This window comes from Hyperolius riggenbachi, chromosome 12 (assembly GCF_040937935.1).
Source record: "Hyperolius riggenbachi isolate aHypRig1 chromosome 12, aHypRig1.pri, whole genome shotgun sequence".
Lineage (NCBI taxonomy): Eukaryota > Metazoa > Chordata > Amphibia > Anura > Hyperoliidae > Hyperolius > Hyperolius riggenbachi.
In genome coordinates, this window is record NC_090657.1 from 58,657,865 (window position 1) to 58,675,492 (window position 17,628).

The 17,628-nt window shown below is 44.7% G+C and overlaps 1 long non-coding RNA gene across 1 annotated transcript; it reads left to right on the forward strand.

The window, feature by feature from the left end:
- Nucleotides 1-552: 552 nt before the first annotated feature.
- LOC137542156 (uncharacterized) lies at nucleotides 553-7,405 on the forward strand. Its single transcript, XR_011025366.1, has 3 exons — nucleotides 553-655; nucleotides 3,699-4,016; nucleotides 7,306-7,405. It is a non-coding gene; the product is annotated as an uncharacterized lncRNA (long non-coding RNA).
- Nucleotides 7,406-17,628: the final 10,223 nt, after the last annotated feature.

Sequence of the window (17,628 nt, forward strand, 5' to 3'; positions counted from 1 at the left end):
AAAGCTTTTGTTTGTTCTCTGCTAATGTGACAGGATAGTATACTGGTTAAGGGCTCTGTCTCTGACATAGGAGACCTGGGTTTGAATCTTGGCTCATCCTGTTTAGCAAGCCGGCACCTATTCAGTAGGAGACCTTGGGCAAGTCTCACTGCCACTGCCTATAGAGCATGCCCTAGTGGCTGCAGCTCTGGTGCTTTGAGTCCGCCTGGAGAAAAGCATGATGGAAATGTTGTTTGACTTGAATGTATTAACTACAGCAGTCCTGTGGTCAGGCAAGCCTTGGAAGTAGGATAATAAAGACCTCTGCTAATCTTTTGCATATAAAAAGAAGAGTAAAAAGAATTTAATTAACATGATATTTAATGTGCTATTGTGATGTACTGAATACTAAAAATGGTGCTCGGTTCACTTTAAGAAACACAATGCCTTCTCCTCCAGTTGCAGGCTCGGTTGTTATCACACAAAAGCCATCAGAATACAAAGCCCTCTCGTAGATATCCTTAGCACGGCCTGAAATGTCAGCAGGCGGAGGAATGCAGGGGCATGAAATGGAAACAATTTGACACTTATGGAAAGTCAGTACAATAGCTGAGCGAGGGACGAAGGCAGGCGGTAAAGAGGAAGACCGTCAAAGCGGCTGCCGTCAGCCCCATAGGTTAGTGCTGGGGTCTTGCTATGCAATAACGTTAGGAACAAAAAACTCTGGAACGCCGCTGTGTTGGTCACGAGATCTCAGTCCCACTCATCTCGTCACGCCTGACTTTATTCATGTTCAGAACAAGCTCTCCCTTGTAGAAACATCTCGGAAGATTTTGCCTTAAAGGAGAAGTCTGAGCTTTGACTTTGGGTTGGACATTGCACAGGGATAACTTTTGTAATCGGGGGCGCTTTTAGGCATAGGCAGTACAGACCATTGCCTGGAGTGCCATTGGTCCTGGGGGCGCCATGTTGTTGGATTAAGCCCCACCCCCTGAACAAAGCACATGAGTGTTCTATTACTTGCTTCTGCTGTCTCTGCTTAGCGTAAGTTGCAGGCAGCTGCCACTGTGTCCTTCTGTTCCTTGTGCATCCTTTTTTCCTACTTTGTGCCTCCTTCTGTCCCTTTTGTGCCTCCTTCGATGTCCTTGTGCCTCCTTCAGTCCCTTGTGCCAAATCTTTCCTTCTGTCTCCTTTTATGCCTCCTTCTGTCTCCCTTTGTACCTCCTCCTGTCTCCATGTGCCTCCTTCAGTCCCCCATGCCACCAGGGATGAGCAGAAAGTACGTCAGTGCGAATTTACGCATTGTAGTTCGCATCTATGCATTGTAGTTTGTAGGTGAAGTTTCAAAACTATGCTTATGAATTTACGCGTAATGAAGTACCGCTACGCGTAGCTTACGCCCACTATGCGTAGTTAACATGTGTATTGCGTAGTGAACTACGAATGCGTTATTTGCATTCGTAATTTACACATAGAAGATTTCCCGGAATTAATGTGTAACATTTTCTGCATACGGATATAAGCCTCTGCATGCACTACGCTTCCCACTAAGCGTAATTGCGTATTTTAACGTGTAGTCTACGAAATGCATACGAAGTGGATATTTTATTTCGAAGCCGTAGTTTGGCGAAGCGTAATTGCGTAAAACTACGCGTAGTTTCAGCGTAGCGAAGTTGGCTGACTACGACCATCCCTGCGTGCCACCTCTGCCTCTTTTTGTGCCCCTTTGTGCCTCCTTCTGTCCCCCTGTGCCTCATGTCCTCTTGTGCCTTTCTTTGTCCTCTTGTGCTATCTCTAAACCCCTGTTCCTCCTTCAGTGCCACTCTGCCTCTTTCTGTCCTCCTGTGCCTCCTTCTATCTAACTTTGTGCCTCATTCTGTCTCCATGTGCCTCTTCAGTACCCATATGCCACCTCTGTCCCCTGCGCCTTCTTCTTTCTCCCTGTGTCTCTTTCTGTCTTCCTCTGCCTCCTTCTGTCTCCTTGTGCCTCCTTACATCACCCGCTGCCTTCTTCTGTCCCCCTTATGTGCCTCCTTCTGTCCTCCTTTGTGCCTCCTACTGTCTCCCTGTGCCTCCTTCTGCCCCTCTTTGTACTTTTTTCTGTCCCCCATTGTGCCTCCTTCTGCTCCCTTTGTGCCTCCTTCTGTTCCCTGAGTGCCTCCTTTTTGTCCCCCCCCCCCCCCTCCTTTGCGCCACACCTTTTCTCTCCTGGAGTGACAAAATGGCTAGAGGCACCCCCTGTTTGTAATTTACACCTTAAAGTGATATAAAACTCTGACATAACATTCAATAAAAATATGTTTTCCTATGTTTTATTACCCATTCAGTTGCCATATTTGCTTTTGTGCGCAAGTAATATTGTCTGTCTACAGGTTACAAGCTCTCAAAGTACAGTTTATGTGCTCTGAAAGCTGCCATTGCATTTTATTCATAGGTTTTAATATATAAATACAGCAGTTATCTAGTGATAATGTCTCATATGTCTCTGCTTGTAAGCTCTGCACAGTTCCATTTCAGCACATGGCTGGCTGTAACTAATTGTAGCAACAGAGGAATCTAAACAAAATATAATGTTATCACCTCTTCATATGCGGATCATAAGCTGAAGGAGCTTTCTACTGCACTGTGTTTAACTGTTTGAATGCTGTTCTGCTACAATTTTTAGTTGTGATAGTGGGTTTAAGGCTGTAAATAATCTTTTAGAACAAAGAGGAAATGCTGAGTTTCAGACCAATCTAAATACATTTTGTGTCCTTCAAAGTTATCAGCTGCACAACATTGTTCTAAAAGGTTGCTGGCTGCCCTTGTGTGTGTGTGTGTTGGGGGAGTTAGGGACCTATGGACCCAGGGGGCCCCATGTTATATTTTTGCAGGGGGACCCAATACATTCTAGTTACACCCCTGGACACAGCCTATAGCGTAATGGAATCAGGGCACAGATCTGGCAAACGCCCTGATGAGGAAACAACAAACCTATGGCTGGTGCTTCCCTAGGTCATACTGGGCAATAGCCTATGGTCCCAAACTCTTTTGGGGTCCCACAAGTAATAGAGTGTAGAATAAAGCATAAAAATGTATGGAGCCCACTTTAATTTTTTGCCCAGGACCCCATACCTATAACCATCCCTGAACACACCTCTGCTAGGAACTGTATTTTTCCTACTGCTTTTCAACTTGCCATGGATAATTGTTTTTTTCTATTAAGGGGGGATTGTCACCATAAAAATCACATTTCAGCAGCAACTGGGCTGAGTGTATTAAGTGATAAAGATGCTAATCCTGCATTCTAAACTTTTTCTGCTATTATGGTTTGGAGTTATCACATACCTAAGGAACACTGGCCCTTTAATTGCCATTGCCATTCAGTTTCCTGCTGGGGGGTATATTCCTCATCTTCCCTGTATTCCCCCCTCCTTCTAATGACATAAGACAGTGCACTTCTTAGTATAGACCTCAGTGGGAGTGTCTGAAGACTCTGGAAGGAGGGCGGGTAATAAATACACAATTAGCAAGAGGAGAAAAAAAGAGCGAGAGAGGATATGATGTCAGGATTAGCTTCATTCAGAGGTAACCAAGATGGAAACTGTCTAGAATAGGATTCTCTGCTTTTCCTTTATAAAATCCACAGGAATCATAATGTGGACAGTGCAATACATCTGTTATGTAAGTAGAAGTAGTACCAGTATTTATCTACCAATATATGTGTTTTTTATTTCTAGGTTAGCATGGGTGTCACTTGTTCTGTAAGAGAAAAAGGGAGAAACTACAACCCAAATGACCTCATCACCCAGTGACAACATGCAGCCAAAAAGAATGCTTCAAGTTGTAGAGGGTGCTGTGATTGGAGAATAGAGATAACTGGAAACGACGATTACAGATTCTGCTTATTTACGATTTCTGTTTTCCGATTCCAGCTTCCGAGGAGTCATTTTTTGCATTCGCTGATTGACCAAATACTTCTGAGTTGACTCTGCCTTCTCTGATTGGTCCAGTGCTTCCGAGTTCTGTCATTGGGCTAAAATTACCGAGTTGTGGTGGTAAGTTAACACAGTATTTCCACATAAATCCGTTTTCCGTTTTCCGAGGAGTCTTTTTTTTGGTCAATTTTTTCTCTGATTGGCCAAATACTTCCAAGTTGACTCTGCATTCTCTGATTGGTCCAATGCTTCCAAGTTGTGCCATTGGGCTAAAATTATCGTATTTCGGTAAAGCGTCTTTTTCTGCAGAAACCCAATTTTCGACTGCCAGTTTCCGTTTTCCAATTGGAAATGCGGAAATTTCATTTCTGCGATATCCGAATGAGCATCTCTATTGGAGAACTGTTCCTCGTGGACTTTCTCGCTCGGTCACCTAAACGGAATAATTTTGGTGTTCACCAGTGGTGTAGCTAAGGAGCTATGGGCCTCCGTGCAAGTTTTACATTGGGCCCCCCAAGTACTCTATACATAACAATTGATACAGCGCATCAAAACCACACCAAGGACAACCACAGTATCAAAAGTGAATATTATCAGCACAGGACCAATAAAGAGCTAATACTGTGGTTGAGGGTAGGTCCCTTGGGGCCCCTTCTAGCCCAAGAGCTCCGATGTGGTCGCTACCTCTCTGCATCCCCTTTTGCTATGATACTGGAATTCACCCAACATCATATCACACCCCTAAAGACTTAACTTTGAAATACGGATTTACCCCCCAAAAATAGGCTTGGGTAGGATTAGGCTATAGGCGTGACTACATGAGTTATCATTGTTCTGTTCCTCAGCAATGTCCAATCAATGAGCTGGGGAGGACGGGGCTAGCTATATTCATAGTGCTTTGCTCACCTGCAGAAGGGCAAGAGGTGAGCAGGAATCTACGCGGCTGGGCAGTCTGAATCACAGCACGGGCTGGGCAACATCTCAGATGTTTTGGTAGGTGTGAGATTTTACATATCCTGTATCTTAGATGTGTATTTAGTGCTCTTGCTTGGAATTCAGCTTGAAATAGCCCTCCAGCAGAAATGTTGGTGGAGAGGAGGAAGTGGACGTGCTAAATTTTCCCATGGAAAACCTCTCGGTTGCTATTTGTCCTCTTGATCCCCCTTTCCAGTGACTGTAACGAGATGATCCTGTGCTGATGATGCTGACTGTCCCTTCCATGTGACCGGATTGACATAACGAGCGGTGGAATTGGAAGTGTGACACAGCTCAGAGAAGCGGCCTCAGTTAATGGCCAGGCCGGGGGGAGCACATGGTGGGTTAGTTGCTTATAAACAAAAAACGTTTCCTTTAGGAACAGCCAGCGAGCATGGAAGGATTACCATTCCAATGTGACATTCCGACCTCCCAGCTTGGCTCCACTCCCCGGAAATAAAATCCCTATTCCTGCGGCACACTTTAAATTTCATTTATAAAAGCTACGCATTCTCATCTGTCAAGAGTAAAACCAGGACACATATTTCTCTAAGAGGGCACAAGCCCCTCGAGGTATGCCAACCGATTCACGGCCTGTTCAGTAGGCTAAAGTATGACTCTAGAAACACATAAAGCATGATCCACTTGTGTATTTATTAAAAGAAAAAAAAAGGGAAAAAAAAAATATATATATATATATATATATATAAAGTCTATGCATAAATAGCTGTTTACAATGCATTTGAATTTTATCTGCATTTCAAAAGACAACACATTTTCTTTGGGATTGTGTTTGCCCAATTGAATAAGCACTTCAGTTGCTTTTGATTTGTGTTGGGTTTGCATTTGAACGCTGTTTGCTCTGAGTTGCCCACTGAATATAAGACAACCAGGAAAGGACTTCAAACGCAAAAAAAGACAAGCTGTGTTTGGAAATACAGAAAAGGAAAGCACAAACAAATGTGAAATTCAAGCAAAGGTTAACAATACTCCCGTAAGATGAAAATTTGCATTTAAGAGTGATTGCAAAATGCATACAGAATGTAAAACATAAACATCTGCGCAGAGCCGGATCATCCACAAGGCAAACCTAGGTAGGTGCCTGGGGCCTAAAGAGAAACTAGGGGCCTGGTTGATACTAGCCCCCACCAAATCTTGCACACACCCAAAAAAAAAAATGCAAGTGGCCATCAAGTGTGGGCCCAAAGTTGGTACTTGCCTAGGACCCCATTTCACCATGATCCTTTTCTGCATCTGTGTATACACTATGGACATGTGCATATGGCTGTTTGCATGCATGGTCATTTGCATAAGCAGTGCACCTCAATTAAACTTAAAAACAATCAGGAACGTATTTTAAAGGACAACTAAAGTGAGAAGAATATTTAGGCTGCCATATTTATTGCCTTTTAAACAATACCAGTTGCCTGGCAGCCCTGCTGATCTATTTGGCTGCAGAAGTGTCTGAATCACACCAGAAACAAGCATGCAGCCAATCATGTCAGATCGGACAATAATGTCAGCAACACCAGATATGCTGCATGCTTGTTCAGGGGCTATGGCTAAAAGTATTAGAGGCAGAGGATCGGCAGGACAGCCAGGCAACTGGTCTTGCTTAAAATGAAATAAATATGGCCTCCTCCATATCCAACTCTCTTACAATTGCCCTTTACATACAGGAGAATAAGAGAGCAATGGCAGAGTTCAGCATCAGCTGAATTCAAAAAACCCTGAAAAAGCTTCAAATGCAAGAGAATAGAACAGCATGCATTGCAAATAATTGGGACACAAAGGAAACACAAATCAAATACCATGCCATAAGATCTTATTCAAATGTCACATTTTGCATGTTAGATCCATCCAATATGCTTCAAGACAGCAGATCAAATGGTAAAAATAAAATTTCTTGAACACAAGCCTTAAAGCGGAATATAACCCTGCATTTCAACTTTGCTCTAAAACATTATTTACAGTATATTATATGCAACCAGCATTTTTTTTTACTAGACCAGCATTGGAAGGGTTACACAGGTTAAAGTCCCTAGAGATTTCTGCAGACGAATCCGAACTTGAGTTAGATACTTTTTGTTTACAAATATGTGTTTATTATGACTCATCTCTCTCACTGAGAAGGAGCTTGGAGGACAGCCAAAGAGATGTATCTATTGATAAACAGTTACACACTAACTAAATAGAATGTAACTATCTGAATGTCTGCACGGAACTTAAAACCTCTGTGTTTAACCCTTCCAATGCTGGTCTGGTAAAAAAAAAAAATGCTTTTTGCATAGAATATGCTGTAAATAATGTTTTAGAGCAAAGTTGAAATGCAGGGTTATATTCCGCTTTAAGGGGGCAGGTGTCTCTGGCTGTTTACATTGTGTTTGAGTGAACATTTCATGTGCATTTGAATTGCATTTTATCTGTGTTTCAGTAATTTCCTCCTAAATTCAACGCACTAAGGAAAGGACTTCAAATGCAACAGAAAAGGACAGGAAAAACAGTAAGAAGAGCAAATGTACTTCAAAAGGACATTCAAGTACTAAGTCAAATAATACAGTAGAAAACATATATATGTTTTCAAATGGACAAAATTATGTGAAATGTGTAATTTTGTTGTTTAAAAATGGCCTGTAAATTAAATTACGCACTTTGAATTCTTCGTTCTCTGCCGGGAGCCGCCATGTTGATGTAGGCATAAATGGGACTCACAATGGAGGTCCATATATAAAGTCAGTTGGAGAATGTTGCGCACTACATGGACCTGTCAGGTTTGAGGCTGTGAACTCCCGCTGCAGGCGTTTATGGGAGGTGAACGAGTTGCGGACTTGGAACAAGACGTGTGTTAATCTTTTAACTTGACAGGCAAGTCTAAAGATTAGCACACAGTGTGGATCAGGCAGAAGGCAATATTTCACAGACTCATAAATGGACGGCCGGTGAAGTATAAACTATGGGCGAATTATAGCTGGATAACGGAGATGGGTAGTTTCAATTGTCAGGGCATCACCAGAGTTCCAAAAAGGGATATATTTGTTTCTTATGAATGCCCGGGGCAGTGGAGGTCATTACAGCAAGCTGACAAACTCATGTAGCATTTCCTATTAAGATGTCCAGTTTCTGCTAGCATGTGCACCTTCCATTGCTATAGTTCCAAATTCAAATTAGGAACCTTAGAATGTCTTGCCGCATCTAATGGTGGCATTGTGCGCCTTGACTGCTGTACTTCCACTGTTCACCAGCAGGTGGCTTTTCTGCAAGCCTTCTGACTAATAAGGCACCAGCAATTCCCTGTTTCACCTGCTGGTGGCATTGTGCATTAGTACTATCATGAACGACTTCTAGCCATTAGAAGGTGGCCCTTCACAGAATTTGGACTCAGTTATCCACAACATCCTATTTAAGGACAATTCCCTTCCTGGAACTTCTTGGAAAACATTTGTGTGTCCCAGTGGGTGTCTCGCCTGGGATAAAAATATATGAAAATGGTCCAAAATTTCTCCCCGTATCTGTGTGCATCTCTTCTGTATGTACTAGCGACAGACAGGGATGGCTTTCTGAAAGGCCCCAAAGTCCAGGGCCTTGGGTGGCAGGAGAGGAGAGGTTGATGCATATGGATATACGGAAGAGGAGGGTGCAAATGAAATAGAGAGGCTGCAAATGGGGAGAAACACAAAGCAGCCCTTCTCTAGGGAGCTGTACATAAAATCGAGGGACTGCTATGCATGGATGTTACACATAGAAGAGGGGGCTGCGCATGGAAACGAAGGGGTGCTGCTGCATATGGGGTCTAGGGGGGCAGGAAAAGTTTAAAACTGGCCTCAACTAGAATTTTCCCACATCGCCAAAACCATACCGAAGAATTTCTTGACTTCCATCCAGAATGTACCTTAGTCTACGTAGGGACATAAGATTATGAGCCAACAGTAATATTAATATACTGTAGCTGCTGAATTCAACCTTCAATGCTTTCCACCAATGACCGTAATCCAGCTGAGATCTTCGTGATGTGGACCGCTCTGTCCCCATTCATTGAAGCAACTAGCAACATATGGATAAAATCACAGGAAGGGGAGTGGCTTACAATGGAGAGGGAAGGGGAGCAGTTGTGTAAATGCCACTTCAGGCCACACTGACCCTATGAATGCTCCTAGTTGTCCCTCTGGAGACGCAACAAACGGAAAGTTAATAAGATGCTTTACCTAAAAATAGTGCCTTCCTTAGGTCAACACGAGCGTGTACAGCATAGTTTCTCCGTGCTTATTTGAACACAAGCGCTGCTAGACATTTACATTATGCTTCTGCTAGAAAAGCATTAGCAGCTCTCGCAGGCTTTTTAGATTTTTTAGAAATCATAGGCTTAGTTTTATATGTTCCTCTAGCAAAGAAGATTCTGTTCATTTTCTTTACAGGTGGTGAGCAGAAGAACATCTGTCGCTGTCTTCCATCAGCACATCATGTGGAAAAGATGCCAGTGGCAACAAATAAATTTATCACTAAGTAATGGAAATGACAAATGCCACGGACCATAGATGGCTCCTCCTCCTATGGCTTTACAGCCCAATTTGAGCCTTGGCCTCCTTTAACTTCCTGCCCCATCTGCCACCAAAGGTATCCTTACTGTGTAGAAGTGGTGGGGCTTGCGAGAACAAGTGAACCTGAGAGCTATGCCAGCGGCACTCTATCTACTGGTAGGGTATCCCTAGCCGGCCAGGTCAAAGGTGATGTTCCACACTAAATAGCCCCTGCAACCCCCGCCATTGCAGGGTGGCCAGGGGGCAAGATGGGTCAAGCCCGCCCCTGTACGTTATATAGAACAGCAAAGGAGGGTTTTACATTACGTCCTTCCGGTGGTGAAACAGGTGTTTTTAAGTGTATAAGCACCATACAGCCAATCATCATGCGGCTTCCGACTCTGTCACATGACAGAAGCCACATGGTGATTGGCTGTACGGCGCTTGTTTGTACACTGAAGAGGAGTGACGAGGATCTGTCCTGCCAATGGAAGGAGGTAATGTACAACTTATATATAATGTATAATGTACTACATGCAGGAGCAGGCCAGGCCTCCCAGCCCTGGGGGTTAAAGCTGATTTGAGATGAAAAACCAACTATAACAAGTAACTTGTCTATAGATCTTATCTAAAGTTTAGATAGTTTACACAGCAAATCTAGCTGCAAACAGCTTCAACAGTTTATGATTATTTATTCCTGTGATAGAATGAGGGCAGCCATGTTCTGTTTGTTACATTATACACAGGAAAGCTGATAGCATCTCCAGCGCTCAGCCTGTGAAAATGTAATTCCTCCCTCCGCCCCTCAAATCTCTGGCTAGTAACCTCCTCCTCTTCCTGCCCAGACTGAGCTACCATAAGCCCTTGCTACTAGGACTGAAAGTGCCAAGGCACTCTGGAGAAGCTGTGGGCGAGGTTTGTTTAGTCTATAAGGAATTAGAGTATTAAAACAAAACAAAAAAAAAGTATTTGGCTTGAGGAATGCCCTATAAACTATATGAAAGGAACACAATTATGCAATGAGTAAAAGTTTTACTCGGATCCACTATAAGGGGCCCAACACATCTCTGACGGAGCGGGAGGGGATTGTCAAAGTGAAGTTACGTGCTTGCCCATAATATCTATCTTAAAGTCTTAATAATAAAAATAAACACATGATGTACCTGCAAAATATTACATACTTACCTTGCCGTCACTTCCTCTCAGAAGCTCACCATTTTCTTCTAACATTTGACTCCTTCTCCCTCCTACAGGAGCAATTGTTGCTGGAAGCAATGATGACGGACTTGTAAATATTCTGGAAACCCCTATATTTTAGTTGGGTCATCAATTTTCAGGGTGGAGTGCCACTTAAACCCAACAATCGTTTTATTATTTTTTTTCTTCCCATCCGTCAGTGTGAGATTCATGTTGGCCTGCTGTTGACTTAATGCCTTTTGCATCCCACCCATCAGCGTCTGCAGCGACGGGTTCACACAGTGATCAGCTGTGACGACTTGCAGCCCGCAGACATATTCATCTGCGGAATGGGAGGGTCACAGCTATTGACACACACCAGTATCCTGCTGCCTATTATTTCCTGTAAGTCCTGGCAGCCCACCAAGACCCTTAGTATGACAGGTGGCTGAAGTTCACCAGGAAATCGTGTCATGGGCTACTCTTCCAGGAATGACGCTAATTAAAGTGCGGCCCGCGCCGGGAAGAGTTAATACAGGTGCCTCGGAGTAACACGGCTTTAAAGAGAAACTCCGATCAAAAATATTAGCTTACCTCTTTGAAGATCTAGGACCTTACGGCCCATTCACACTGGGGTGATTAGCGGTAAATTGATCTCCGGTAAGCGAATCTCTGGCAATCGTTAGCCCTTTTTACAGCGCTAGTGCAATGTAAACGCAAATGCTCTACATGCAGCATTTTTTTTTTTTGCAGTTTTGGCGCAATCGCGATTGCAATGTATCTGAAACACAAATCACGAGCGCTCAAAAATTGCAAAAATGTACAGTGATTTTTTTTCACGTTTATCCCTATAACATCGCCGCAGCAAAATGATAACAATAATCGCTAGCGTTTTGTGATCGTCAGTGTTAACGTGCCTAAGTCTCACAAAAAAAGGGAGTGCCAAGGCTGCTTGTCAGCCAGGAGACTTATGTTTTGGAGGGCTGTTGTAAGTCTGAAGCTGGGTCTCAGACACACCTTGTTTTGTGCTTTTGAGTAATTTTTTTTTACAACCCCACCAAAACCATTGACTGGAAGAATGGTAGGGAGGGTATCATAGCTCCCAATTGTCCATTTTTCTGAGGTACAGTCCCCAAGGCTGGATTTGTTTTTTTTTCACCCCTAGGCCAAGAATATTGGGATTTTCCTTCCAAGTGCGCCAGTGCCCCTCCCATTCCATGTGCCGCCCCCTCTTCCATATGTGACATCCATGTACGGCAGTCGCTCTCTTTCATTCACAGCTGTCTTGGACATCAGCTTCCCTTTTCTTTTGCCTTTTCTTTCATATGTAGTAACCCCTATTTAATATCCAGGTGCCTTCTGGGGCTGCAGCCACCCAAGGCCCGGGCCTTGGTGGCCTTTCCAGAAATCTGGCCCTGACAGTCCCTCTTTGGTGAACTAATCTCTCTTTCTCTTAAGTGTCCCTCTTTCTTGTCTCAAAAAGTTGAGGATTGCACTTCTCTTGGGGGACATGATAGCTGGTGGCTGCAATTGCTGTGGAGAGGAGGCATGGGGGCTGCAATTATTTTAGGGTAGATGAAGGCTGTACTTGTCAACGGGGAACATGAAAGCTGCACTTATTTTTGAGGGACATGAGGGCTGCACATGTTATAGGGACACATGAGGCTGCACATGTTAGTGGGGTGAACAAGGCCGGAAATTATGGCTGCACATGTTATAGGAGACATGATGGCTGCACATGTTATAGGGGAACATGGTGGCTGCATATGTTAGTGGAGTGAACAAGGGCTGCACATGTTATAGGGGTCATGATGACTGCACATGTTATAGGGGTACATGGTGGCTACATGAGTAATGGAGGAATGATGGCTGTACATGTTATAGGTCGACATGCTGATTGTATGTCCTATAGGGGGACATGATGGCTGCTTCTGTTATGGGGGGCATGATGGCTGTATGTGTTATGGGGGGCATGATGGCTGTACACGTTATAGGGGACATGATGGCTGTATGTCTTATAGGGGGAGATTATGGCTGTATGTCTTATAGGGGGACATGATGGCTGCACATGTTGTAGAGGACATGATGGCTGCACATGTTATAGGGGACATGATGGTTGCATATGTTATAGGGGACATGGCTGCATGTCTTATAGGGGGACATGATGGCTGTTGCACATGTTTTAGGGGACATGATGGCTGTATGTCTTATAGGGGGACATGATGGCTGCATGTGTTATGAAGGGGGGGGGGGCATGATGGCTGCACATGTTATAGGGGACATAATGTCTATACATATTATAGGGAAACATAGTGGCTGCAGAGCCGGATTAAGGCTAAATAGGGCCCTAAGCAAAGTAACTGATTTGGGCCCCGCCATCATGTCGTAATAGAATCAGAAGATGCAGCTGCACAGCAACATGCCACACACACCGGGGTAGCCGAGCTACTGGTTGCTATGGGCAACAGCCCACTTTCCTCTGTGGGTGCACAATGCAGAGTGAGAGATGAATGGCTGGGACATTTGCACTCAGGGGCTGGGGCACCCCTGTGAAGAGGGCGCCAGATATCACAGCAGCAGCACTTTCCTCCTGCATCCCCAGCCTGGCAATAGCAGAAAGCTCTGGACACCGCCAAACCGGAAACCGTTCCCCAGACAGATTTACATAACCACCCCCACCACCGAACAACCGATTTCCTCCCAAACTAGACAGCCACCATGCAGCCTCCATCCCAGTGAATACAATAGTCCAGCAGAGAAGGCAGCCGCAGCGGAGGAGAATGACAGCATCAGATGACTCACATTCACCTATTGCGATCCAAGCAATAGAGGTCCCGTCATCCGGAGCCCATCTGTCTCCTCTAGAGTGCTGCCGCTCTGTTACTACTACTATTACTACTTCCTACTTCTTGTCTGATTTGAGAATCAGGAAGTTCAGAGCGAGCGGCTGCACTGTAGAAGAGACAGATGGGTTTCAGATGACGGGATCTCTATCGCTTGGATCATGGATAGGTGAGTGAGCGTTTGCCATCTGCTGCTATCATTCTTGCTGCAGCTGTGGTTCTCTGTGGGAAGGGAGGGAGGAGTGGGCAGTGGCAGAGCGCACAGTAGCAGGAGGGGGACCTAGGAGGAGAGCCTGGCTCTGAAGACAATCAGCAGCGCACGGCATCATTTGACAAGACAAGACAAATACTGTAACATTTATATCGCGCTTTTCTCCTGGCAGACTCAAAGCACCAGAGCTGCAGCCACTAGGACGTGCCCTATAGGCAGTAGCAGTGTTAGAGAGACTTGCCTAAGGTCTCCTACTGAATAGGTGCTGGCTTACTGAACAGGTGGAGCCGAGATTCGAACCCTGGTCTCCTGTGTCAGAGGCAGAGCCCTAAAAGGGACTCCGAGCAGTGCCTGTGGGTATGCCTTTAAGCATACCCACAACTAATTAATTACATCCTCACACCTACCAGCATGATGTTTGTAATTATATCCCCCTGGGTTCCCTATATTTCCTTGCATAGTGCTGAATCGAGCTGCCGACTTTGGAGAAAAGTCGGCCTGTGTAATACAATGTAACTATGGAAAGATGCATATCATTTTGAAGCTCTCTTTCTCCTCTTTCCAATGATAGATAAACTGCCACCCTACGCCTTTTAGTTTTTGCTATTCGCGATCGTAATTGCTGTGGCCGTGATTTCGATCGCGAAAATAGCGAAAACTAAAAGGCATAGGGCGGCAGTTTATATATCATTGGAAAGAGGAGAAAGAGAGCTTTAAAATGATATGCATCTTTCCATAGTTAATGCACTGCTCAGAGTCCCTTTAACCATTATACCGTCATCCAGCCACCGCTGACAGGATGGTGAGGGCTGGTTTATGTGCTGATGGGGCCCCTTTGACTCTGAATGGGGCCCCAAGTGACTGCTTTTGTTGCCTGGTCGGTAATCCGGCCCTGAGTGGCTGCACATGTTATAGGGGACGTGATGGCTGTATGTCTGATAGGAGGCATGATGACTGCATGAGTTATAAGGGGGGCATAATGGCTGCATATGTTATAGTGGACATGATGGCTGTATGTCTTATAGTGGGACATGATGGCTGCACATGTTATAGGGGACATGACGGCTGTATGTCTTATAAGGGAAAATGATGGCTGCATGTGTTATGGGGGGGGGGGGGCATGATGGCTGCACATGTTATAGGGGACATGATGTCTATACATATTATAGGGGAACATAGTGGCTGCACATGTTATAGGGGATGTGATGGCTGTATGTCTTATAGGGGGGCATGATGACTGCATGAGTTATAGGGGGGCATAATGGCTGCATACGTTATAGTGGACATGATGGCTGTATGTCTTATAGGGGGACATGATAGCTGCACATGTTATAGGGGACATGATGGCTGCATATGTTAGTGGAGGGAACAAGGGCTGGACATGTTCTGAGGGACATGATAGCTGCACCTGTTATAGGGGACATGATGGCTGCACCTGTTATAGGGGACATGATGACTGCACATGTTATAGGGGACATGATGGCTGCACATGTTATAGGGGAACATGGTGGCTGCACATGTTATAGGGGGACATGGTGGCTGCATGAGTAATGGAGGAATGATGGCTGCACATGTTATAGAGGACATGATGATTGTATGTCTTATAGAGGGACATGATGGCTGTATGTGTTATAGGGGGGCAAGATGGCTGTACATCTTATAGGTGGACATTATGGCCGTATGTGTTATAGGGGGACCTTATGGTTGTATGTGTTATTGAGGAACATGATGGCTGCACATGTTATAGGAGACATGATGGCTGTATGTCTTATAGAGGGACATGATGGCTGCATGAGTTATAGGAGGGACATGATGGCTGCATGATTTAGGGGGGGGGGGGGGGGCGCATGATGGCTGCATGAGTTATAGGGGGACATGATGGCTGCACATGTTATAGGGGACATGATGGCTGCATGCATGTGTTATAGAGGGACATAATGGTGATACATGTTATAGAGGACATGATGGCTGTATGTCTTATAGGGGGATATGATGGCTGCATGTGTTATAGAGGGACATGATGGTTGTATGTCTTATAGGGGGACATGATGGCTGCATGAGTTATAGAGGGGACATGATGTCTGCACACATTATAGGGGACATGATGGCTGTATATCTTAAAGGGGGACATGATGGTTGCACATGTTATAGGGAACATGATGGCTGCACATCCTATAGGGACATGATGGCTGCACATCCTATAGGGGACATGATGGCTGTATGTCTTATAGGGGTACATGATGGCTGCATATGTTATAGAGGGACATAATGGCTATACATGTTATAGGTGATATGATGGTTGTATGTCTTATAGGGGGACATGATGGCTGCATGTGTTATGGGGGGGGGGGCATGATGCCTGTACATGTTATAGGGGACATGATGGCTGTATGTCTTAAGGGGAACATGATAGCTGCATGTGTTATGGGGGTGGTGGTGCCTGTACATGCTACAGGGAGCATAATGGCTGCACATGTTATAGGGGACATAATAGCTGCACATGTTATAGGGGAACATGGTGGCTGCATGAGTAATTGGGGTGCATAACGGCTACACATGTTATAGGGGACAAGATGGCTGCATGTCTTATAGGGGGAGGGGCACAATGGCTGTACGTCTTATAGGGGACATGATGGCTGCATGTGTTATATAGGCGGCCATGATGGCTGTACATTTTACAGGGGGACATGATGGTTTCAGAAGTTATAGGGGGACATAATGGCTGGGCATGTTACAGGGACATGCTGTGAACTTTTGAGTCTGAGCCCTGTCCCCTAGCATCCCGGACAATATAGTCATGCCAAGCCATACCTCCCAACTTTTTGAGATGAGAAAGAAGGACACTTAAGACACACCCCTGCCACACCCCTGATTACGCCACCATTAAACCCCTAGTCACGCATACCATAAAGATTTCATAAGAAAAATATATTATTTCATAATTCAAACCACACTGATCATTTCTATCCTGGTTCATTTTCCTTCATATTAACATTTTAACATTAGCCACCGCTGCAACAAACGTCCTGGTCACAGAGCTTGCTGTAAATCCTTTCAGCTGGGCTGCCTCAAGTCATGCAAGCAAAGTTTTAAAGGATTACTGAAGCAAGAGGGGTATTGAGACTGTCATATTTATTTCCTTTTCAAGCAATACCAGTTGCCTGACTATCCTGTTGATCCTCTGCCTCTAATACTTTTAGCCATAGACCATGAACAAGCATGCAGCAGATCAGGTGGTTCTGACATTATTGTCAGATCTGACAAGATTAGGTGCATGCTTGTTTCTGGTGTTATTCAGACACTACTGCAGCCAAATAGACTAGCAGGGCTGCCAGGCAGGCAACAGGTATTGCTTAAAAGGAAATAAATATGGCAGCCTCCATATACTTCTCACTTCAGCTGTCCTTAAAGGGGAACTGAAGTAAGAGTTATGGTGGCTGCCATATTTATTTCCTTTTAATCAATACCAGTTGCCTGGCAGCCCTGCTGGTCTATTTCTCTGCAGTAGTATCTGAATAACACCAGAAACAAGCATGCAGCTAGTATTGTCAGATCTGTCTTTAAAGTCTGAAACACCTGATCTGCTGCATGCTTGTTCAGGGGCTATGGCTAATAGTATTAGAGGCAGAGGATCAGCAGGGCTGCCAGGCAACTGGTATTGCTTAAAAGGAAATAAACATGGCAGCCTCCATATACCTCTCACTTCAGTTCCCCTTTAAAGTCAAAACTTACCACTGCAGAAGCAATCACACACAATAAAGGGCTGGCATTCTGCATGTAGCATAATCTGGTGTGATTAAGCCTGTGCCTAGAGTCTGCCTTTAATTCTGGGGTGGGGTAAACCGTGCAGCCACTGGTGCGTTGCCTTACCACCCCCAGACTTTCTGTGCAGCTTTTATGATGGTTTTGCTTTTGGCGAGCCGCGCTCAGTTTTCTCTCACCATATAAGTGCTGGTTCCTTATGAATCACAATAGCTGGGAAAGGTGCTGGCAGGGCTGACAGGAAGGGTGAG